We start from the raw sequence: 26408 nt of genomic DNA on the forward strand, positions 1-26408 counted from the left end.
GGAAGGAATCCTAGGTTGAATTCCCTGGATACAGGCTCTGGGATGGAGTATTTCATGCAGAAGCTGTATGGAAGTCCTCTACGGAGGTACCTATGGGACAGTGGGGCCAAGAGTGCTAGATAGAGTCTAACCCATGCTATGGTTATAACTGAGGCCTCAACTGATCCTATGAGAGCTCTGAAGCTAGAATAAGCCCTTCTGAGTTTTTCCAAATTGAGACAAGGGGACTAGGCCTCCATATCCCTATGGATCACTGGTCACAGGCTGCTCCCTCAGAAGGGTGTACCTTTGAGAAAATGAGTTTCCTACAGCCTAAGACAATTTCCAGGAAGGGATACAGCCAGAGATATCTCCAATAGCAGAAGGATAGGTATATTGATTCTAAAGAGGGACTCTGAAGGAGTACCATAGTATCCCCCACAAGGCTATTTTTTGGAAGGGGGTGGAAGTAAGAGTTCAAAAAATCATTAATTTTTGAGAATAAAATATTCCCAGACTCCAAATTCAAGAGAGGACAAAACTGATTGTGGGGGTTTTTTTGGTTGTTTTCTTTCACTACAGCAACAAGTAACCACCTGAACTAGTTTTAAGTTGGTCCCCATTAATATCAATATCCAGACTAGCCCATCAGCAACAGCTTCACTAGAGCAACCACACTTCCATATCTTGAGATGGGTTCACCTGTGATATACCAAGATATAGACATCCAGTGGGCAATTGGACAGTTGCACAAATGTGCAGGAGCTGGGAACGGAGATCTGAGTTGGAAATGAGTTGCTGTAGTTATCAGTTTATGGAAAGTAGCTGGTGCCATGAAGGCAGAGACACTGCCTGGGAGCATATGGAAGATGAGGAAAAGAACCAGGTGTAGCTAGGGAACCTCCATCAGTTGCCATATTTATAAAACTTTAATGTGCCTATGAATCCTCTGGGGGAGTCTTTTAAAAATGCAGATTGTCGGGGCTCCTGGGTGGCTCAGTTGGTTAAGTGTCCGACTCTCAGTTTTGGCTCAGGTCATGATCTCATGGTTTCATGAGTTTGATCCTTGCACTGTCAGTGCAGAGCCTGCTTGGGATTCTCTCTCTTTCTCCCTCCCTCTCTGCCCATCTCCTGGTTCATGCTATCTCACTATCTCAAAATAAGTAAATAAACTTAAAACAATGTAGATTCTGTGATTCAGTAGATGTGGTGTAGGCCCCTGAGATTCTACACTGACATTAGACTTCCAGGTGTAACAGATGTTACTGGTCACTGGATCACACCATGACTAACAAAGAGTTAAATAATGGGAAGAAGAAGAAGAAGAAGAGACAAAGACCAGAAGATGAAGCAAGATCCACAGAATTCAGAGGACAGCAATTGAAGTTCAAGAAAACAGTGTCATTTGGCATGTGTACATGTGCTTAAATACAGGCATGGCTTGAGTGATCATGGAAGGGCTCCAATTGCTTAGAAGGTCCTGCTTAAACCACATACTTATTACCTTCTCAGAGTAATATAAAAAATGAGATCTTCTGACGTGGATTCATCTACTATATTAGCTAGCAGAGGTTATGTTACTAAGAGACAGAACACTGAGTGGAAGATAAAGTAGAAGGGGGAATAATTTACGCTGATTTTGAGAAAAAGGATGAAGCAGAGGAATGGTACCAGCGATAGATCAGCACTGGATAGGCAGCTGCAGAGGACACAAGGAAGGGACATCGGGGACAAGGAAAAGAATTTTGTAAGTGCAGACAAGAAAAAGGAAGATAGACATTGCCTGTTCAACACTATGGCTGAAAGACTGTACCAAACCCAAGAAGCACAAGAAAGAAATGCACTTTCTAAGGAATGAGTGGATAAAGGAATGAGCAAACATTTCAAACACACACATAGTTTCATAGATAATTTTGTAGGAGTGGGTGCCTTAGTTTGGGTTTCCCCCAAAGCAGAGTGGAGGCAGGTAGTTTATTTGTGAAGTGATGCCATAGATTGAGCACAGTAAAACAGGAAAGCAGGTAAAGCCAATACAAGTGCACATAATCAAGGTCACAGTTGTTGGCCACAGGGGCTCACTTCTGTCAGCACTTCTGAGAAGCTTTCAAAATGCCTCTCAGAGTGTCCATCAGTCTGTCCACCACCTTGAATTGGTGGAGCATTTTTCTCTGCAGGTATTAACCCTCTACACTTCTGGCCTGTTCTTCCTGCAGATTCAGAGGAAGCCCTGAGCAAAAAGGCATAAAGACCTGCACATCCAATGCTGGCAATCGGACTCTGCCATGAACTTGACCTCATGCGGAAATGCCCACCTGCAGCTGTGGCTGAAATCAGACTTGGGATGAGGGATGTGATGCCATATACCAAAGGCATCAACCACAAGGCAATAAAATTAGTGGATCTGTAGATACTTTCCGAGGCAGTGTACTTTGTAGCTCCCAAGTCTAGGATGCTAATACAAAACAGTGGTTAACTGGGGGTTGCTAGTAGTTGTCTAGCAGTCTAGAAGCTACAATCAGCCTGTTATCTCCATGCACAGAGATACTCTGTAAATACTTCCCTGGCAACTCTGTTCTTCCCCATTAATTGGCCAAGCTAAACCTTTGTAAGCAGTTGTACAAGAGGTAAACTTCAGCTTGGTCCCTGCCAAAATCATCACAAATCCTGAATTAGTCGGATGTGAATTAATGAGCTTTTAGCGGAGCTTGGTTTTTGTCAGACATATTGATCCTGGAGTGAAACAGCCCATTAAAGGCTATAATTAAGATGCAGTTTCTGTTTGAAGATGAAGTGCCTGGGCAGGGACAAATTGCAAGATGCTTGTTCCTGTGAGGCTGACAGGTGATCAGGGGATGAATGTGTATTTGGAGTTTCTCTTGTTTTCCTCCTGACAGGAAATCACAGCCAAGTTTCAAATGAAACAAATCAAGTTTACACAATTAGTTAGACCCTAAAAGCTAGAGGAGCTCCAGATCCACAAATTACTGGTAGAAATAGTTTTCCTACTAAGCACAAGGAAGCTCTTTTGTATTAAATAAACCCTTCTCTCTGCTTGCTGGCTTGCCTGCTATAATAACAGGGGACTTTTTTTCTTTCCTAATTAGACCTCCTCTCGCTAGAGAATTGCATTTGTTGGAAAGACTCACTTGAATATATGTTTGGAGTGTTAGCAAAAACCCCACAAGAAGGAGCAGTAATAGAGGCCAGGTGTAGACTCTGGCTGGGCAAGTGGCATGGTGAGAAGAGCTACTGGCTATGCCAGAGGGGACTTTAAGATCCAGGGGCTGGGGGTGGGGTGGCAGTGGTACCTGGATGGCTCAGTCAGTTAAGCGTTGCACTTTGGCTTAAGTCATGATCTCACTGTTCCTGAGTTCGAGCACCGCTCTCACGGTTCTTGACTTTGAACCCCAAGTAGGGCTCTGTGTTGGGCTCTCTGCTGTCAGCACAGAGTTGGTTCCTGACCCTCTGTCTCCCCCACTCATGCAGGCATGTATTCTTTCTCTCCCTCTCAAAAATAAATAAACATAAATAAAGATCCCCTGGGGAGCAGAGGTCTGGAACAAATGCTGGTGGGTGTGTAGAAGAAAACAAGAACCCTTCTCATTTTCCTTTTGGAAGATTCAGGAAATTTTCTACTCCTCTCTAATATATTTGGCCTGGCTGGAATTTTTTTTTCTTTTTTGAGGAAAGTGAGGAGGTGCCAAGGACTTGTGAGTTGGGTACAAGGTGAAGACAGACTGCAAACAGAGATCACAGGACAATTTCTTGGCACCCAAACTCAGAGCAAATGAGATCCTTTGAGGACAAGTGGCAAAAGGAAACATACTAACTCTCTTCTGCACAGGACAGAAGGAGTAAGGAGAAAGAAGGGCAGGGATAAGGAGCGAGGTGTTGTACAAAGTACTATACATTTCTGGTTTCATCCAACTGTAAACTGGAACACTGGTTATCACACTCAACAATAGTTAGAGAGCAAATATAATGGTGCAGAGCCCAAGGAACAATAAAATACAACAGAATGTTCAAGTTCACATAACATCCTAAAATAAATAGACATAAGTAAATGAAGAAAATTGGCTTTTGCCTTGAATCAAAAACACAAGGACGGGGAAAACACAGATCAGCTTAATCCAATCCCAACTGGTGTCTATAAAATCAACTTTAAGAAAGAAGCATGTGATTTTTACATAGTTCTGTTCACAAAGGTATAATAAGATTTGTACTCACTTGGAAGAAAACCAACTAGCATAATAGTTACCTCTCAAGAAGACCTGAGCTGATTCAAACAAATTTACCAAGAATACCCAACCGGTCCCTGTAATATGATGATTTTGTGACACTCAGAGGTAGATGATCAAGCAATATGTACACATGGAAGTAAGCCAGATAACTGAAACTACTCAGAGGGAGAAACAGATCAACCTGAGGAGGTGGAGAGGGGGTTAGGGGGCTCCTTTGATGAGATGCTTTTGAGTCAAATTGGGATTGCATTAATCTTAACAGCTTGCTACTGTAAGAAATATATCCAACAATATCAATGGAGAAAGGAATTTGGGTAATGGTTTGTTTTGGTAATGGCTTGTTCAACCTCCTTTCTGTGCCTTCTACTTATCATTAATTTTATGGCAGTTTTACAAGCATTTTGGCAATAATAAGATTGACATTAGTTTTTGCTATAAAGAGAAAAACTAAATTATGCAGTTCTCATTCTTATCCCTTCTTTGACTTTGGAGATAAAAATTTTCATTTTGTTCTGATCCATTAGTTTGCATTTGATTTGAAAAATAAGCACAAGTTTCTTTAATTTATCTGAAAATGACATGAAAATATAGATGGCTTCAGAATATATTTTCAAAAGTTACATTTTTGGAGATGGAAGCTTCACTAGTCCAATAAACGTTTGATTTTTGATATTAACAATCTTATTTCCCATTTGCCCTGTTCAGTTTTAGCTACATATGTGAAGTTACCAGTACATATAGAATCATATTCTGTATTCACACTGAAGACCTACTTACTATTTATGGCATGGTTTTATCTGGAGATAATCTCATGTTTTTAGTAGCATTTTTATTTTTAATGAAGTATTTCTAAATCATTCATCCATTTTCATCAATTGGGATATAACAGTATATGCCAGTAAGAATAAAAGACAATTTAACAAACAAACAAAACACAAGCAACTGATTTTATTGTTTGACTATTGAAAACACCATTGCCAAGACCAACCACTTCAATAAATATAATATTAGTCAAGATGAACTGACCGACCCAGTTCTTTAAACACAAGCAAAATTTCTGAGAAAAATATTAAGTACCTAAAGTGTTTCTGTGAAAATTAAAACTAATCTAACATTTCAGCCTTGTGAACTGTATATAAAAGAAATAATCATATTACTTATTCTTATGAACATGCCAAACTTCCTGTTGACAATTGGATAGACCCCTGGGTCGCACGGGGCATCCTATGACTACACTCTTGAGATACCCTTTATTAAACAAGCCTCAAGTCACACATCCTAACCCGTACTAAGGTACCAGTTTGGTCAAACATTAACCCAGTTCAGGCACTCATCCTTTAGCAGCTGAGAAGAATCGAGACACTGGAGAGTTCAAGGTTTCCTTCCTCTCTCCCATGAATCCCAGTAAGTTGAAGAAAGCAGGAAAGCACTTAAATTTCACATCAGTAAGCATCATTAAACACCTCTACTCCCTTACACCACAGGGCAGAAGCAAGTAACCACAGGGGAGAAAGAGAGAGAGAGAGAGAGACAGAGAGAGAACATAGATATAGATTAGATACAGATATAGATAGATACACATATATAGAGAGTATATGTGGTATATAAAGTAACCATATATATATGCATATATATATATACACACATATATATTTGTGTGTGTATATATAGATAGATACAGATATACATTAAGTAGATAGTTACACAGATAGACAGATACAGATATACATTAGCTATATATATTATACACGTGCCTACACACGTTCATACAAACATATACATGTATCACATATACACATGTATGTCCATATATATGGATACATATATACACATACAGATATATATACATAAACATCAAAGTGAGGTCTTAATTTTCCATTGCTATAATTGCTTTAATAAATTACAGACAAGCAACACTATGAATTTGCTTTTTCATAACTACTCAAATATTTTCAAAACATGTTTGTAACATGTCTAGCAGAGAGAAGCTTTATTTCTTTGTCTTTACCCTAAACGCCAATGGTTTGGTCTAAAACCTTTTCCCACTTGAAGAGAGCCAACTAGTGAAATCTGCAACCAAGAAATTCTACCTAAATCCATTCTGAAGATGCCTTTCAAGTAAGAACAGCCATTTAAACTGAGGTCTTCCTAAGCCAATCCCAATAGGACCCAGTAATTTTATTGTCCTTTACTAAGAAATGTTGAGAAATGTTAATGTTATATGAAAATTAAGGTATTTTTTCAAGGAATGTGTTCTTCCTTCTCCATAATACTTTAGTTACTGAGCCAACTGGGTGGCTCACGTGGTTAAGTATCTGACTTTGGCTCAAGTCATAATCTCATGGTTTGCAAGTTTGACCCTGCATCGAGCTCACTGCTGTCAGTGTAGAAGCTGCTTCAGATCCTCTGTCCCCCCTTTTCTCTGCCCCTCCACCACTCGTGCACATGCACTACTGGCAGGCATGGGTGTGCTCTCTCTCTCTCAAAAATAAATAAGCATTTTTAAAAAAGAATACTGGGTATCATTTTGATAACATATAAAATAAAAAAAATAATTTCTAGTGCTTATTTTAAGACCTACTACCTGTCATTGCAAAGCCCTGATATTCCAACATACACATGTATTTTTGTTGTCAACATATCTAAATACATAATTGTATCCATCATTGGGATGAATGGGTAAGTTTAATGATTTTTCCACAAAATTTTAACACAAAATATATACCATATACAAATTTTGCTCTTTCTTTTTTCTTTTTCCTTTCTTTCTCTTCTTTCCTGATACAATAGAAATAACCAGCCCAAATAATGGTTACCCTGCCTAGAGATACTAAGTCCATCGATCACTCATCTCTTTTTCATGAAAGGTTCCTTTTGCTATCTATTTATTTGTACTATTATTATTTTTTTGACCAGCATGAACTTCCCATTGAAGCCTGTGGGAACTGAATCTCACCCTGCCTTCTGTGAACCCAGGTTCAAGTCCATTTCAGGAGGCTCCAAGTTTATGCCTCGGGTTTTCTCCCTCTTACATCATTCCATGTAAACTTCCGTAAGGTTTGTTGCAGGGAGTTTCCCACAGCACAGTCATTTTAATGGACCTTTCACTTTGTGTCTAATGGTTCTTCTTCCTCTGAATCACAGAAGCAAAGAGGATATAATTCATTTTATAATAGTGGAAAATTAAGCTGCTGTAAAATGCCTGTGCATGTCCTCAGTCAAGCTGGCCTCTTCTCTTGTTCCTCCAAAGTGAGGAAAGTGGCTTTTCTCCATCTTTTTTCCTGAGGACACCGGAGTGTGTCATTAAAAGGGCCTGCATGAAGTGAGCACAGACTTCCATTCCAAACACAGAGCAGTAAGCAAAGAAAGACAGCTTCATAAGAAAATGGCTCTAGTGAAGGGTTTCATGGATCAGAAGAGCTAGTTGAAAAGTGGCCAGCCCCCAGCCTGAGGTGGTCTCACCACCTCAGGTTGGGCTCCCCAGTGTGTCCCAAGCTGCTCTCCCCACAAGGCATGGTCACAGCCCCACAAGACCTGCAGGACCTGGATGTTGGATGCTGCCCTGCTGGAAACAAGGGCTCTGCCTACCTTTGCCCATTCCACAGAGAGGACACCCATACACTGAGCCCTTATTTTGCACCAGGCCAGCCTAAGCTTCTAAACATATATTATCTCACTACTTTTTCTCAACGGATATTAGAATTCCCTTTTTACAGGGTGCGTTGGTTTGGAGGGTGAGGGGGAACCGATGCCAAGAGTGGTGAAATAATTGGCCAAAAACACACCACAGAGCAGAAACAGACTTGGAACCTATGTCTGTTGATGCCAAATCCAGGGCTCTTTCTGCTGTAACAGGTTGCATTAGAAAAATAAAATAGCCCAACAGGAAACATTATTTTTGAAGATATGTTCTACCACTACCACATTTCCTATAATAGATTATAGTTAGTTTGCTCCAATCTGTTGTCATTTGACTTAATTCCTTAAGATCTTGGATACTCCTTGAGCACCTGTTTAAAGGTCACCTGTTTAAAGATAATTCCTTTGGGAACAAAATATACTGTATGCTATTACAAGCTTTGATTCTAAGGACACACTTGGTAAAACAGATCTCCATGGTAGCAGGGATTTTGTCTCTTTTGTTCATCATAATATCTCCAGTGCTCAGAAGGGTACCGGGTGTATAGTAACTGGACAATTAATGTTTGTTGAATGAATGAACAGTGAACAGAGATCTCAAAGGTTAGCATCAATTTTGATTGTGTTGATGGGGAAGGCACCATAAGCAAATTGTTTCTACTTAGCAATGTTGCCATGGGAGATGCAAGTAAGCCCTACAGTAATGAGGAAGAGAAAGTTCCTAAAGATTCTACTGAAAAAAAAATAGAATAAAACAGAAGGGAGTAGGATGGAAGTATACTTTAGAATTAGTGTCAGGACCCATAGAGCCCTGGGCTATGGAAATTGGTAGAGCCAAGTGGAAGCCAAGGGTGTGGGGACAGTACTGAGTCTGAAATTCTTGGAAGAACCTTAGTAAAAAAATCAGCTTTTGGCAACACTCGTGGCCCTCCTCTTTGGGGTTCCCTCAGCTGAGTGCAGAATTTCAGGGCCTGACTACTCAGTATCCTCTGTACGTGCTCTGTGCTCTTAGTTGTGTCTGCTTAAACAAATTGGCATATGGAAGATTGGCCTAGGCCAGGAGTGGTCTGCCCCAAATTGTTTCAAATGTGATGCATGTGAGCTTGCATCCAACTTGGATACATAAGGTCAAGCAACCTTGCTTTGCCATACACTCCTTTCAGAGTGATGGCTAGCTTCCCATGTCATGTCTGCCAAGAAAACTCGTAAGGTCTATGCAAGGAAACAGGTCATTTTTGAGGCCCAGTAGTCAAAGTAGAAACTACCAAATGAGGATAATTGAAAGTTTACCCTTTAGATTGCTTCATGGTAGACTAATGGCACTCAAGATTGCAATACAAGACCAAGTAGCATAACTACAGATGAATGAAAGTCCAGATCACATTAAAAACCTTCATCAAAATCCCACTCTCCAATAGATAATATAAGGTTAGTAGAACTCATTACAAGGACTCTAAATTATGCATAGAAGAACTACTATAGAATGCAGAGGGACATTAAGTTGCCTGATGAAACCTGAATTCTCTGTCCAGGCCTCTGCTGGTATTAAGGATATTCCTTTTCTTGGTGCTGTATGAGCATTAGAAATGTATTGGTCAAAGGTCAAAGTGTTTATCTAATGACTTTTCTTCCTCCTTCTCTTCTTCCTCATTATTATTATTACTAATATCACTATAAAAGTATTACATACATATTGTAAAAGATTCAAATAGTAAGAAAGGATATGAAATAAAAAATTAAAGACTGTCTTCCCCCTAGGCCTTATTTCCAGTAGGATTTTACCATTATCAGTTTCCTGTCTGTTTCTATACTTATAAAATGGAAAAAAAGCTAAAAAAGATCCTACATTTAATATATTCACACAGATAAAGGAAGACATGACAAAGAGGGAATAGGAATAGAATACTATATAAAAAGAAAAATCAGAAATCTACATAGAGTCCTTGAAAATTAAAAATACATAAATAGCAGAAATTAAAGAGCTCATTCAAAGGATAGAGGAGTAAGTTCAAGAACAATTCCAGAAAGTAGAACCAGAAGAAAAACAGAAAGATCAAAAATGTTTTTTAAAGACCAGAAAAATTTGAGGATCAATCCAGGAAATTCAATATACAAATATAGCAGTTCCCAAGAACAATCTACATTTTAAAGGGATATCCTTGGCTTTATATTGACAGTAGACTGGATTTTCCTCTGTCATTCTGCGACTCTGTGTTATTTTTACCTTTTAGGAGAGGATGTCATAAAAGTCATCCTGACTGAAGGAAAAATATTCGGAAGTCTTTCTTCTTTCTGTATTCTATGAAACAGTTTTAATAAGGTTGGATTTATATCTTCTTCAAAATATTCATAGAATTGAACCCATGAAACTATGTCAGTCTAGCATTTGTTTTCAGGGGCTTGATATGCAATGCTTTCAGAACTATTTTATTTTATCCTATGGCCATTGGTTTATTTAAAGGTTTTCTTTAATCTATCTTGAGCTAATCTGTAATCATTCAAATTTTCAATTTCTACCAGGTTTTCAGATTTATTTGTATAGTTCAACAAGGTCTTCCATTATGATTTTCTAATATTGTCTTCTGATTTTTGGCTAATTCCTCGTTCTTCTAATTTGTAGTATGCTTATATTTCCTTTCCCCCCAATTTGTGTGAGTTAGTGCTTTATATGTGTAACTGATTTATTCAAAGGAACAATTGTTGGAAAGGTAGATGATAGATAGATAGATAGATGTAGATAGGCAAATATAAAGCAAATTTTTATTTCTTAAGCCATTATGTTCTCTGTTTCCTCCTTATTTTTTAGTTTTATTTGGTAGCATCACATGATGGTTAAAAGCACAGACTTTGAAGTCAGACGTCCTGGAGTCTAATATTGATTTTTCCACTAGTAATCATGTTGCTTCTTCAAAAGCATAAATATAAATAAATATTCTTCTGCTAACCAGATTAATTCCTCCTTTGATGCATATTCCTGTAACAGCTTTTTGTTTTTATCTTTCTTCCCTTCATTTTCAATTTATTTTTTCATTTATTTTAATTGTGGTTCCATTTATTTAAAGATGCCCTTTTGGAATATTTCTATTGAAGACTGCAACATGGAGATGCCATTCATTACAATTTTTTTCCAGCTTTCTTGAGGTACAGTTGACAAATAAAAATTATCTATATGTAAGGTGTACAACTTGATGTTTTGATATACGTATATATTTTGTGAAGTAATCACAAGATTCAAGTTAATTAACATAGTGATCCACTCCGATAGATAACCATTGTCTTTTGTTTTCCATTTCTTTTGTGTGTGTGGGGAGAACATAAAATCTACCTTCTCAGCAAATTGCATGTCCACAATATGGTGTTGTTAACCATAGTCAAATTGCAGTACATTGGATCTCTAGAACTTATTCATCTTGCATAATGGAAACTCTGTGCCCTGATCAAGATGGTTGTGAGTGTCTGGGACGTGAGGTGGAGAATCCAACAATCTCCCTTTGTCTCTGCTTTCTCACAGCATTCAGCAATTAATTACTTCTTCTGGCAAAGTAAATCACAAAGACTTATGTCTCAAAATTCCATAGCCCATAAGCCTCTATTTTGGTAACTTAATGTTCATTTATTTTTGCTCCTCTATTTCTACTTAGCTGCTGAGATGTTTGCAGTTTTCCACTCTACCTTGTATGTGGGCTGTTCTCTCAGGAATTATCAGAGAAACTGACAATCTGTTTGAAATTTACATATCAGCATCCTTCATTGAAATTATTCACTTTCATTGTACCTGCACATTTTATCCCTATTTTTTCCTGGTGTTATTGTAGACTGTGACATTCTTGGTTATAGTCATAGCCATTAAGATAGAAGGATAAAAACTCTCCTTACTTATTTGCTTTAAAATAACGTACCAGTTGCTTTCAAACATTGTTCTCTTCACTTATGACTTTCTTTCTCTTTCTCCGTCCTGGTTCTGTTGTATGACTTCCCCCCTCATTCTCTCAACTCATTTTCCTTTCTTAGTTTGGGACTTGGTTAGTGTTTGGGTCCCAAATGATACATTTCTCTTTATCACCTCTTAACATGAGTTTCTATGTTATTTCCTTTAAGCTAAGTGGTTTCTTTGTTCCCTGGAGGTATGTATAATGGTCAGTCTATCAACTTAACAGTTTTCCAATCTATATACCTGAAGTTCCTAAATTCCCATCTAGTGGCAGATTTTCACCTCTGGCAGGACTAAATTCTGTTCCCAGACAGGATTAACATTTGCTAGGATAACCACCTGGCACTCCTAATAGGTATACCATTTTCCATTTCCCTAAGCTACAAAGCACTGCTAATCTAGTTCACCACCCAGCCATTGACCTTAGACCATGACCTTCAATTCTAGATGCTGAATTATTCTCCTTCCATTTACATGCTTTAACCTGACACATTAGGCTGATTTTCTTAGGTGCAATCCATTCAGAAATAAAGATCTTTGCATTAGTTATTTATTCTTGCATAACAAATGGCGCCAAGACTTAATGACTTAAAATGAAAACCATTGACTTTTGTATAGTTTCTGTGGGTCAGGAATTTGGGTACAGCTTAGCTGTGTGGTTTTTGCTTGGATCTCTCATGAAGTTGCCATCAGAATCTTGGTAGGGTCTGCATTCATCAGAAAGCTTGACTGGGGCTGGAGGATCTTCTCCCAACATGGTACACATACATGGCTGTTGGCAAGATAACTCAGATTCTCACCATATAGGACTTCCCCGTAGGATGCTTGAACATCCTCATGACATGGTAATAACTAGTTTCCTTATTCAAAGGGGAAAAAGAGGGGTGCCTGGGTGGCGCAGTCGGTTAAGCGTCCGACTTCAGCCAGGTCACGATCTCACGGTCCGTGAGTTCGAGCCCCGCGTCAGGCTCTGGGCTGATGGCTCAGAGCCTGGAGCCTGTTTCCGATTCTGTGTCTCCCTCTCTCTCTGTCCCTCCTCCATTCATGCTCTGTCTCTCTCTGTCCCAAAAATAAATTAAAAACGTTGAAAAAAAAAAAATTAAAAAAAAAAAAAGGGGGAAAAGAGGGCAAAGCTGAAAGACAATTTGATCAGGCTCAGATGAAAGGGGCTACTGGGATTGAATGAGCCAAGATGAGTTCACTCACATGGCTGGAGGTTGGTGCTGCCTCGTAATTGGACATCTGTCTATGTGATCACTCATGATCTAATAGTCTAGCCCAAGCTTCCTTACATGGCAAAAAGAATATTCCAAAAGCATGAACGCAGAAACTGTACTGAAGCTCTGAGACTCACCTCATGTCACTTCTACCACAACCTATTGACCAAAATAAATCACAAAGGCAGTGCAGATTCAAGGGAAGGGAAATAGACTCACTTCTTAGAATATCAGGATTTTTCAGTCAGCCACATTCTTTATTACTGATGTTACTATTCCCGGTCACATCTCATTTCCTCACCCCACCTTTTTTAGTTTACTAATTTATCAACCTTGTTTACCCACTGGAATCACCTGGGCAGGTTTTCAAACACTTGTGCCAGAGAATGGGGTCAACCAACGCTTGTGCTTCTTTAAAAGCTATCGAGGGGGGCGCCTGGGTGGCGCAGTCGGTTAAGCGTCCGACTTCAGCCAGGTCACGATCTCGCGGTCCGTGAGTTCGAGCCCCGCGTCAGGCTCTGGGCTGATGGCTCGGAGCCTGGAGCCTGTTTCCGATTCTGTGTCTCCCTCTCTCTCTGCCCCTCCCCCGTTCATGCTCTGTCTCTCTCTGTCCCAAAAAATAAATAAAAAATGTTGAAAAAAAAAAATAAAAAATAAAAAAATAAAAGCTATCGAGGTAGTTCCAATGTACAATCAGTATAAAGAAGTTCCTTAAAGGAGGACTAGCTCATTTTAAATATTTCAACCTCTCATAAATCAGAACCAAAGGAAAAATAGACAACTCATTGGTTTATTTTATTTTTCCTTACAGTTAACTGGCATTGAATGTATCCACTAGAAAATTGACCAGCAAGAGGTTTCACCATATATTTTCTAGACTGGGTGATTTTTTATCATTTATACTCAATGGAACAGTGAGGAAGCATCATCATTCAATGATTTGTGCCTTTGAGGCTTCTTTCATACATTTTTGTTTCTTGTAGAAACCTGACCACCTTGTGACTTCTCTAAGACACTACTTCTTTTTTTTTTTTTTTTTTTTTTTTTTTTTTTTTTAACATTTTTTATTTATTTTTGGGACAGAGAGAGACAGAGCATGAACGGGGGAGGGGCAGAGAGAGAGGGAGACACAGAATCAGAAACAGGCTCCAGGCTCCGAGCCATCAGCCCAGAGCCTGACGCGGGGCTCGAACTCATGGACCGCGAGATCGTGACCTGGCTGAAGTCGGACGCTTAACCGACTGCGCCACCCAGGCGCCCCTCTAAGACACTACTTCTACCCCTTAAACTGAAAAGTAATTTACATGATAGAAAGTGATTCTAGCATCAGCTAGTCTCCTCTCAGGCTATCTCTATTCCTGTCTAACACAAGACTGGTTGTGCTTACTTTCTTTGATCATTGAAGAAAATTCCTTTGTGAATGAATTCAGCTATCATTGGCTGGCAGTAATACCGGGTCATAATTTCCTTACATTCACCTGGACTTTAACTAGTGGCTCACTTCAATCCATTTTGTCACAAAAACCATCCTAAATTTTGGCATCTGGTCTGGGCCAGTGTCTTTGGCCTTATCCCAATGTCTATACTTCCATTACTGTTCATATCTTAATCGTTTATGAAGATTTCATAATGAAAGCTACTCTGTTTCTGCACCCTGTTTTCTTTCCATTCTCCATTTATCTCACAAATGCTAATGTTGTTCACATTTATTTCGATTCTTAGGTACACACATCTGGATCTTACCAGGTTTCCTCCTGAGTCATAATTCCCTAAAGGTCATATCCACCAGGTGTGTATTTTTCTACTCCACCTTCAACTATTGCTAGAATTGCTGGAGGCCACATATGGGAAGCCAAGAGATAAAGCACACTTTTAAAAGCAACTTGTAAATATATTCTCACTTTTTATGACCACACCCTTTAAGTTTTAGAATTTAATCTCCAGAAAGACTGCACATGTCCTTTTTATCAGTCAATGAAAATTGCATTATCTGCTGTGTTTCCATTACTCCCCTGAGAACTGGGAAATTTAGAACTAATTTAATGCTCAAACATAATTAACATAACCAAGGACATGAGATCTGAATTTAAGGAAGGAAATTTTCCACATAAGACCCTTTCTGGGCCCTCATTTTAGGGTCTGGTTAGGAACACCACTACCTCTGTGATAAGTCAGAAACTTGACCAACCTTCTGGACCACCTAGATGATGGGAACCCTTTCTTTAGCACCTTTTGTTTCTTTAATCAGCACCTCCTACTCAAAACATCTGCAAGTGTCACAAATTCTATCCTAGAGACTGTGAAACACTTCATGAGAATCTGATCCAGAGTATCCCTTCTTAAGAAAGTGTGGGCCAGAGGAGAAAAGAAGTAATGATAAGAAAGCAACAATGCATCTGAACACCCACGATGTGCGAGGTATTGCATATACACTATATTTCATTTTCCAAACACCTTCAAAATTCACACAGACATCCTGATGAAGTTGAGGCTCACAGAGGTTGTTAACTTACTGACCCAAAACCCATAGGTAAAAAGAGACAAAATAAAAGGGAGCTTGAAAACAGATTGCCTGAAAGAAAACCTAGGTTCCTTCCATCTGGTCATTTCTTTCTTACCTACAAACACATAACTTATTATATGTTTTATTAATTAGTCAATTAACTAGGTACACTGCCTTATGATTGCTCTTTTACTTTTTTAACTTTTCAGAAAAGTATGCCTGTTATTATCTAATAGATTGTATAGTGTAGAAAATGAAATGTATATTATACTTTTTCATAGCACACATGAACTTCTGGTCAAATGGTGGGTGCACTATTCATAGTTACAGAATGAATGATTTTTTTAAAATGCTCTTGAGTGTAAGACTTCCTCTCCAAAACTGCTAGACTTCCATGACTGGTTCTGCTCAGAAAGTATAAAACTTGCATTCAATCCTGAACTATCTCCAAGCCATTCTGCTGACTATAGTCTAGTTCCACTAGCTTTAAGGAGGATTTCTTTCCAATAAGACCAAAATATCAGAATGTGGTAGAATTATTCATCTGTGCTCTTGTCCTCATCAATGTATTCTAAGGGTATGGATTATAATTAGCATTTGAAATAAATTATGCTAGTGAAGACTTTCCTGGAGCATATTTAGAAACCCTCTTTACAGCTGCTTTCCACCAGAACCTGGCTTACTGGACTGGGTTAGGTTCTGTGCCTCCAAAGGTAACTCTCGAGTTGTGTCCTCTGCCTGATCTCACAGTGCACTGCCTTTCTAAATACCAGAGAAGACTTGGTATTCTGCAAGAGCCAGAGGTGGGACTGAATCATGCTCCAGAGAGAATGACAGAGGAAATAGAAACTCTCATTTTATGGCATATGACTGTTTACAACAGTTGGCAGGATGCAGCCTGACAGTGGAGAACATTGCCCATTCTGGACATGGCTCTCAAAATGAGGAGAGCAAGATCAAACAGCTCCTTATGACTCAGTGCCACTGGCTTGGCATATTTTGTTTTCATGAAATAGCATCTACACCTTGATGAATGTCCCTTTCAGTGTCTTTGCATTTTTCCAGCCACCCAGTTTTATTACTGAGGAGTGAGAGTGAGTTTTTGTTTTTTGTTTTTTTTTTCTGGCAAATCTGAAGCTGAATTACCACAGGACAACAGCCTTTCATCAGTATTTGGAGAAATAAAACAACCGCTCCCTGCAGTTGGCCTGTGCTGTTCTCTGGCAATGGGAGAAATTTATGGTGGCTCAAGTGCCAGAGAGTTCCAAGGTCACTTTCTTTTCAGCATGAGAGGAAATGTGAATCCACACAGCATCCCTGCCCTGATTACACAGTCTGAGGTGAACTAAGCACTGGGGTGAGAAATTGAATTTTGTGTACATAAGGACATCTCTATGAGGGAAGAAGGAACAACTGCAGGAAAAATGTAGGTGTAAACTGGCCTTATTTAATTTCTTGGTTTACTGTCAGGCCCCTCACGAGTATGATTGTTGTCATCTAACCGAACAGCTCCCCAAAACACTTCAGTTCTTGTCTTCTAATAGAGAAATATGGCTGCCCCTGCCTTGCTTCAGATGCCACACGAACGCTAGAAATAAGGATATTTCTACAGTAGACACTTTCATAACTTAGTTCCATTCTCAAACTTGCCTGATTAAATCACATCAATTTGGCCCTCTCTTTATATGGGAGCCACACTCCAGGACATCACTTAGACCCTGCTTTTATGGAATTTACAACCTACATTGACTATATGAGTTTCCTACAGCTGTTGTGACAGATTACCACAAGCTTCGTGGCTTAAAACAACAGAAATACATTCTCTCACCATTCTGGAGGCCACAGAAATTCAAGCAGGCTTTTCTAGTTTTTGTTTATTTATTTATGAGAGAGAGAGAGAGAGAGAGCGCACAATCAGGGGAGAAGCAGAGAAAAAGGGAAAACGAGAGAATCCCAAGCAAGCTCTGCACTGCCAGCACAGAGCCCAACCTACAGCTTGAACTCATGAACCGCAAGCTCATGACCTGAGAGACACAAAATGAAGAGTCATATGCTTAATCCATTGAGCCACCCAGACACCCACTAGAGGCCAGAAGTTCAAAATCAAGATGTCCACAAAGGCTCTAGGGGAGATTTCATTCCTTGCCTCATCCAGCTTCTGGAAGCTGTTGGCATTCCTTGGCTAGTCGCTGTATCACTCCAGCCTCTGCCTCTGCTGTCACTTAGCCTCTTCTTTTCCAGGAATTTCTTATAAGGATAGTTTTCACTGGGTTTAGGGCCCAAGATTATTTCATCCTGAGATACTGAGCTTAATTACTCTGCAAAGACTATTTTTTTAGATAAGATCACAGTCACAGGTTCTGTGAGTTAGGACCTGGATATATCTTCTGGAGACATCATGAATGACTCCAGGCCAACAATAACTAAGGCCAACAAGATCAAGTGAAATGTGACGACCAGTGTCCCCCTGATTACCAACTTTTCTGCTCATTGCCTTGGGTGAGAATGGAAGAGCATATCAAAGTTGGAATGACCCTCCACAATGAAGGTCATATGCAAGGTACAAAGCACTGGGAATGAACTGGACCCAGGACATGCCTGCAGAACATTTTACCGGCAAGAAAAACAGAAAGAGAAGAGTAAGAGAAATTTTAGGTAATTATTTCCCCTAAATTGTCTGTAGGAGGGGGAAAAGTCTATTATAGCAGGGAAATATTAGCAGGGGTGGGGGAGATAAAGGGGCAGCTGTTCCAGGATTGGGCCATTTCATTTATAAATGCATCAAAAATGATTTTCTCTTCACCCTCCAGTTGAAAGCCTTTGATGATTAGAAACAAGCAACACTCTTCCAATTTTCATATTTTCTTAAGGAAACATTTTCGAATCATTTTTAAAACTAGTTAAAACATAGTGTAAAATGTGGTGAACCTTCCTGCATTTGGTCTCTCGCCTTCTATGGCAACTGCACCCCCCCCCATCCCCAGCCAAGTACCATTCCCATAGTATCTGTTCACCTGCCAGGTGAGGGGGAAGATGTGGGAAGACAGGATGAGATGCCAATAAAGTGGTAGAAACTCTTTTCCTTAGGGAATCAGACCATGCCTTGCATTATTGCTCCCTGATGTTTCTTCCAGGCCTTTGCTGACAGAATATAAAGTTTCCTTCTGTTCTGCATATATTGCCCATTGAGCGCTTGGATTCCACTTGAGACACTCTCTGGGGAGCTAGCTGCTTTTAAAGTCTGGAATCTTCATAGCATTTGAACCTATCTGATATTTTCTTGTTGGATTTATTGGATTATGTATTTATCATTTGTTTGATCGCATGAGGAGGGAACTTCATCTGTACTGTTCACTACTGAATTTCCCAGCACCCACCCAGAACAGAGTTTGACATTCAAATATGGTAAGTGAATGACGGTCCCAGGTGTCTAGGGCAGCAATCTACTGACACTCTACTGATGCCATTGCTTAAAAGCTAGAGTAAAAGGAATTAAATTAAATTGAAATGGATCTGTAAATGTTACTTTAAAAATAGTTTGAATATATATCCTCTTTGTAATTTCTTAGCCTATAAATATCCTCTACATAAAAGAGAGGAAGAGATGTAGAAAATGTTTTCCTTCTACTACTTTCACCATGGATCTTTCTGCTATTGTCATTACTTTTGAATACCAATACCAGATCATCAGAGAGTTGTACAAACCTACCAGTTGTAAAGAATCAGCAGAGAGAACTTGGACATGAAGTTGTGGTGGCAGTTCTACCTTTCTCCACTGGGTAGTGACAGTGCCAGGGATGATGGGAGCGTGGAACACCAGCTGGAGGTATGAATCAGAAATGAGTGGGTGATAGCCTGCTTCTGAAGGATGTCTCATAATGCAATTCTTCTCTCTTAATGGCAAAAAATAGACTTGTCGAAAAGGGATTTGGTTTTATTAAAATAACCACCAACACACACCTCCCATTCAATTATCAAATTGGCAGGATCCCATTTCCCATGACACATTCCATATTAAAATACTTACAGGTATCTCAAAAATATTTAGTAAGATGGCAAAAGCCCAAGTGCCTCTGCATAGCCAGGTCTCCCTGGTGCAAACACGTAACTCATTTGCCAACTCAGGGATTATGCCAAATACCACTGAGTATTAAAGTGTTAGACCAGGGCAAAGATATACAGATGTCGGTCTCTGCAGCTGACATTCCACCAAATCTTGGTTACACCAGATGGTGTTCATGCATCTGTTACCCACACTCTTTTCTAGCTCTTGTCGAAGTGTCTGGACAAGGCGGAAGCTCTGTCCTTTCAGGCATCTATGGCAGTGTCTGTGATGGGTGGGAGGTTGGGTCGAGGTGGGGCAGAGGGCTGGGAGGTGGGGTAGAGGAGTGGAAAGAGGCACAGCAGACTCTTGAAGACAAGACGGAGTTGTCAAGACCCTAAGGAAACTCTTGCCAAGTATGGTGAGACAGTGGCTGGCTGGACCCAACAGAGGTGCTGAAGGGCCCAGAGAGTGGCCCTGGTACATATGAGAACCCAGGGGAGGAAGAGGCTCTGGATAGAAGTACAGATAATAATTTTTATGAAACATTGAAGTCCAAGGAGGAGAACGGAACCCAGGTGAGGAGGATGATTTACTGAATCCACTCACAGAAGAAATGGGGCTGTAAGCAGATTGGGGTGAAGTCATGTCATTGGTGGATATTGATCAGAAGTCAGCATTTCATTTCAAAGCAAATAAGGGGAAGGAGGAATGTGAGGAACAGCTTAGGTATGTAAAGATTATGAGCTAAGGCCCATTTTATAAGTACTTTTTTGATAATATTCCACCATAATTTAAGTGGAGATACACCAGTTCAAAAAATGTGGCTGTTAAATGAATCTGACCTACTATGTACCCATGTTTGGTGATCTTCAGATTACTTATTAATTCCATTTAATTAACATTTTAAAATACTTCCCCCAACTTCATACAAATACCCTTAATGGAAACGGACCTGGATGCGAATGTACAAACAAAAGAAAACCTGACCTAAAGAGCTTAAGGCAATGATGTTATTTGAAAAAACATGACATACAAGATGAAAAACAGTGAGGGGGAAAATAAATTAAGGTCTTCTTAAACCTAATGAAGTTTTGCCTTTCCACTCATTGTTTTTAAATTTGCTTACTTCAAAGAAGAGTTTTTAATTAACTTAATTTCAACTCAATTACTGTGTTATTTAAAATAAGCTTCATAGCTTTCAAGACCTAAACAAAATTTTATCAATCTATTTAGCTTGGTATCATCCATCAATTTACCTGCAAAAGATCTTAACATTAATCACTAAAAGGTTTACCTCTGGGGAAAATTAAACCCTTGCTGCTCTCAATTTCTCATTACTGGACATTCTTAAAATGTGTGTAATGATACGCACACTCAGAAATAAAGATCAAGAATAAAACAGTGTTTTTGAAAAGCAACTAGAGGGGCGCCTGGGTGGCGCAGTCGGTTAAGCGTCCGACTTCAGCCAGGTCACGATCTCGCGGTCCGTGAGTTTGAGCCCCGCGTCAGGCTCTGGGCTGATGGCTCGGAGCCTGGAGCCTGTTTCCGATTCTGTGTCTCCCTCTCTCTGCACCTCCCCTGTTCATGCTCTGTCTCTCTCTGTCCCAAAAATAAATAAAAAACGTTGAAAAAAAAATTTAAAAAAAAAAAAAAAGAAAAGCAAATAGAAAAATTCTATTGTGTTATATTCACAGTTCTGCAACTCTACTAAAACCAGTGACTTGCATACCTTAAATAGGTGAATTTTATGGTATGTAAATTATATCTCAATAAAGCTATTTTTAAAAGAGGAAATAGAAATCCCAATTAAAACGATAAGTTATTAAACAACCCAAGGACATACAGTCGTTTTTTTAAATGTAGTTGTTTTGAATTACTGGTCATTCAAAAAACTGTTTCAAATAATATGGAAGTTTATGTAGCATCAGAAGGACACTTAGAGAGGGATCAATTTTATACTTGCTTATTAGTTTTAACGTGACCTCTAGTGTTTGAGTTACTAGCCCTACAATGTTGAATTATTTTAAAAATTTTTGTGAGCATTAGCGAATTTCAAAAGATAATATTTAGCTAAATATTATCCTTAGATTCAAAGTATATACGTTTCATTTAAAATCTTGCACTTACACGTTGAGAATTTTAGCTCTGTTTTTTTTTTTCATTAGCTTAGTTATTCTATCAATTGTATAGTGGTTTTATCCATCTAAATTATTTTAACATCCCTTCTTTTGTGACTTTTTTTAAGAGTGGAGAAATGGAGACCTCAAAAATGTGAATGTATAAGTATGAATGTACCTATTAGGATGGGCTGGGGGTAAAACATTGCCAAAGTGCTAGGGAGGAACTATAGCAACCAGAATTCTCATCCATTGATAGTGGGAATCACAATAGTAGACCCACTGTAGACAACAGTTTGGCAGTTTCTCATAATGTTAAATATACACTTGCCATATGACCCAGCAACCAAGGTGAAATGAAAATCTAAGTTTACACACACACACACACACACACACACACACACACCAAATGTATGCTAATGTTTATAGTATCCTTATTTGTAATTGCCCCAAACTGGAAACACCTCAAATGTCCCTGCATTGGGGAATAATTAAACACAATGTGGAATGTCCATTCAGTGAAACAGTGCCCCAGAAGAAAAAGGGACCCACTACTTATATGCCCCAAAATAAGGATGAATCTAAAATCTGTTATGCTACATTAAAGAGGCCAACTCAAAACTCAAAAGATTGTAATTCCATTAACATTCACATCATATAAAGGACAAAGCAAAAAAAAAAAAAAAAACTGTAGAAACAGAAAAAGAAAGGCCAGTGGTTTCTAGGGGCTGTGGGTGGGGGCAAGAATTCACCATAAAAAGCCTGAGGAAACCTTGGGGAGTGTTGGGCTGTTTCTGTATCTTGATTATGGTAGTGGTTACACAAGTCTAGCATTTGTCAAAACACAGAACTCTACGCTGACAGTAGTGGCTTTTACTATATATAAAGTATACCTAGATTTTTAAAAAACAGAAACTAGAAGTATCTATAAAATATTGATAATTTCTTAAAAATGATGCCCAAGTCACGAAAGAGCTCAAACTGAATCTAACAATAAATCAGGAATCACATCTTTTATAAAATATCTTATGGGACAATTTCACTCTTCAAACTCTGAGGACCGCGTGGATAATGCCAAGCAGATGCTGGTAGCACATGGGTCCAATGGAAATCCTACAGCCATTTTTTCTATGTGGTTCTAAGAGTTAAGATTTAGTGCTTCATATTAGTGCAGTATATATCTATTAACTTCCCTCCTATGAATCTAGAATGGTATTTTATATGGACCAAATTTTGTTGAATTAAAAAAATTACCACTCAAGTAATTATCTGTGTTTTGGGGTTGAGATTAAGAACCCTGTCCAGGGAAAGCCCTTCTTATAGATTCCTCCCCATTCCTAATAAAAGGCCCTTAGGGGAAATAACTTCCACTTTGCCCTGGTGAACATGTTTGAAATTCTGCTTGATTTCTGGGATTGGGTCATGAACTCCCAGGAGAGGGAGGAAGGGACTCTATGACAGATATAGATGCTGGGCACTGTCCACCACTGATTTGTATCACACTGGTCACACCTATAAAATGCATTTTTCCTAATTTAAAAAAAGGTGGAAATTAAGAGGAGAAGGAGTCAAAAGAATGTTGTTACAATAATTTGTAAAATGGTGTCAATATTCTGATTTAACGGGGGTTAAGGGAATTCAAAGTTTCATTTGTGTGTATGCCCCATACTTTTGCATGTATGTGTGCCCCCATCAACTTGCTTGGTTGTGATATCTATCTATCTATCTATCTATCTATCTATCTATCTATCTATATCTATCTATCATCTATCTATCTTTGTCTATCTACCTACCTATCCATTCGTCCATCCATCCCTCCATCTACCTATCCATCCTTATCTACCTTGCTTGGCTGTGGTATCTATCTATCCATCCATCTACCTAGTCAGCTTGCTTGCCTGTGATCTCTCTCTCCATCCATCCATCCTTATATCTATCTATCCATCTATCTGGAAAGATAGAAAGAGATTAAATGTGGTATACATGTTATTTTGGGACATATATCTCAGCCATAATATGTAGGTACCTTGAAACTTAGGGATAACATTTTCTCGTACAAGTTAGTGAGCATCTATCCGTTCTGTGTCCTGGCACAGTAGTAAATCCTTTGTATTCATTCACTATTTTAATCTTTAGAGCAGTTATTCTCAAATTGTAGCGCCAGAACCTTTGGAGTTCACCTTTCAGGGGATCTGTAAGGTCCGTATTTTTCAATTACAAATCTGTTTGAGGCTGAGTTTTCTTTAAACATTTCAACCAAAACAATGTATCTATCACAGCAGACAGAATGCAGAAGCAGATAAGAGAATCTGTTTTATATTAAGCCGGACACTAGACAGATTTACAAAGTTATAAAACAATGCCAATATTCTAAGTGGTCTTTTTTGAATGCATAATCATTGGTCTTAAGAAGTATATGTTGTTTATGTTAATATTAGTAGATCTATTATAATTTAAAAATAATTAGTAAGTATTTCTGGATGTCTTGGTCTTAATTTCCAATATGATTAACATCAAAACATAGCACCCATCTGTAACAAAGCAAAGGCTCTTTTAGGTTCCTAACAAATTTGTAAGTGTGAAAAAGGCCCTGGTGGGGGGGGGGGGGCGGGGGGCAGCAAGGAGGAAGGACTTGCTGATTCAGAGAAATCCTACAACATAGGTACGATCATCCCTATTTTCAGATGTCCAATATCTCACAAATGTTAAGTATCAGAGTTATCTGACCACCCCCCCACCCAAACTTTGCTCTCTTCCTTATAGCATTCCGTGTCTTTATTTGGGGCATTTGCAAATGGTGTTTCTCTCAAAAGGGTATATATGCCATTTAAGTTCTCTCCTCTGGTAACCTGCTTATTCAAGTGGGACAGGGTAATGGTAGGGTGTGGACAGACAATATTCCCACCTCATATACTCCCACTGCTGCTCAGTCTTTCCTGGAGGGCCATCAGGGATATGGCTTCACTAATGTGCTACCGAAAAGTTCACAGACAGGAGGAAGAGGTATTATTGTCAGAAAAGCTGTGGACAGGTGAGTTCCTACCCCACCCCCTAAAACCTTTGCTTTCCTGATTCCCATAAAATCCACTGCCTTCCTGCATCCTTGTGAGCAGTTGTATATCATTTTGGAAGAAGTACAACTTTGGAGTCAATCAGCTTGCCTTTCATTCTATTCCTCTGCCACTTAACGAGCTCTTCCACTTGGGGCAAGCTATATTTCCTCTGTTGGCCTTACTCTCTTCCTCTGTAAAATGGGGTAATGATGTCCACATGAGACAAGGAGTGAGCGGACTTAATAAACTAACACAATTAAAATGCTTGTAGCAGAGCAGGCAAGGAGGACAGGCAGGCATTCGTGTTTCTCCTGCCCTTTGATTTGATCTCTCCTAAATGATCTTCTCTGTTGTCCGTGGATATATGGTCAAAGGAGATCTAGACAACCCTGAGGTTTTATGATGGTTGGTTTTGTATTTTTTATTTAGACTTTCTGGGGGGTGAGGGGGTAGTTTACAGTTACTTCACAAATGTCTTTACAGATGTCTAAAATGTGCCCTGCTTCTTTGATGTGCAATACATAGAATACTTCCATGTTATCCTATTTTCTCTCAAGAGAACTCCTTAAAGCAGGAAGAACTTATCCTTGATTTCATTATTGGGAGGCAGGGGCCCACCAGAATAAAGATAATGCCTAAGGCTGCTGGACCTCAAGTGTAATTTTTTTTTAATGTTTATTTATTTATTTTTGAGAGGGAGAGAGACAGAGACCGAGTGTGAGCAGGGGCAGAGGAAGGGCAGAGAGAAAGGGAGAAACACAGAACTCAAAGTGGGCTCCAGGTTCCATGCTGTCAGCACAGAGACAGACGTGGGGCTTGAATTCATGAACTGTGAGATCATGACCTGAGCTGAAGTCGGATGTTTAACCGACTGAGCCACCTAGGCGCCCCACTCTTTGGTTTTCTTTTACTCTTCTTTCTCTTGCCCCTGGACTGGAGCAGGACCAGGGTGGGGCGAATGATGCATAATGTACACGCACCTCTCACCACTTCTATAGACCATTCTGATGATATTCCTTTCTAGTTACCTTTTTCCTTTGTCGGAGAACAGAAAATAAGATGACAAAGATCAGGCTGTTGGGGCACCTGGGTGGATCAGTCGGTTGAGCGTCCAACTTCAGCTCAGGTCATGATCTCATGGTTTGTGAGTTTGAGCCCCATGTTGGGCTCAGAGCCTGGAGCCTGTTTCGGATCCTATGTCTCCCTCTCTCTCTGCTCTTCCCCTGCTTATGCTCCGTCTCTCTCTCCTTCAAAAATAAATAAACATTAAAAAAAACCACAAAGAGCAGGCTGTTTACACCTGTTAGGCAATTCTTTCAGTTCTTTATGAATTTCTTGCCACAGCAAATAAAGTTTCAACCATGTGACATTTCTGATATTCAAGCCATTTTTTTTTTTTACCTAGCAAAAATGGGAATTTGAACCTAATAATCCTCAGCACAAGAAGCTTTCACAGGTTTAGGAGAGATCCGCTACCATAAGAACACTTCCTATGCTGGTGAGGAACAGTGCAGATCAAATGGTCTCTAGGAAAAGAGTAGAATACAAGGAACAAGAGAAGTTTTAAAAGAACTGCATGTAGCAGGCAGAAGTAATACATACAAAATAGTGCTAATAGAGTAGACTGAGTCACTTCAATAGTTGTGGGTTTTTTTAAGTTTATTTTGAGAGAGAGCAAGCTAG

This window comes from Neofelis nebulosa, chromosome 9 (assembly GCF_028018385.1).
Source record: "Neofelis nebulosa isolate mNeoNeb1 chromosome 9, mNeoNeb1.pri, whole genome shotgun sequence".
NCBI classification, from domain to species: Eukaryota; Metazoa; Chordata; class Mammalia; order Carnivora; family Felidae; genus Neofelis; species Neofelis nebulosa.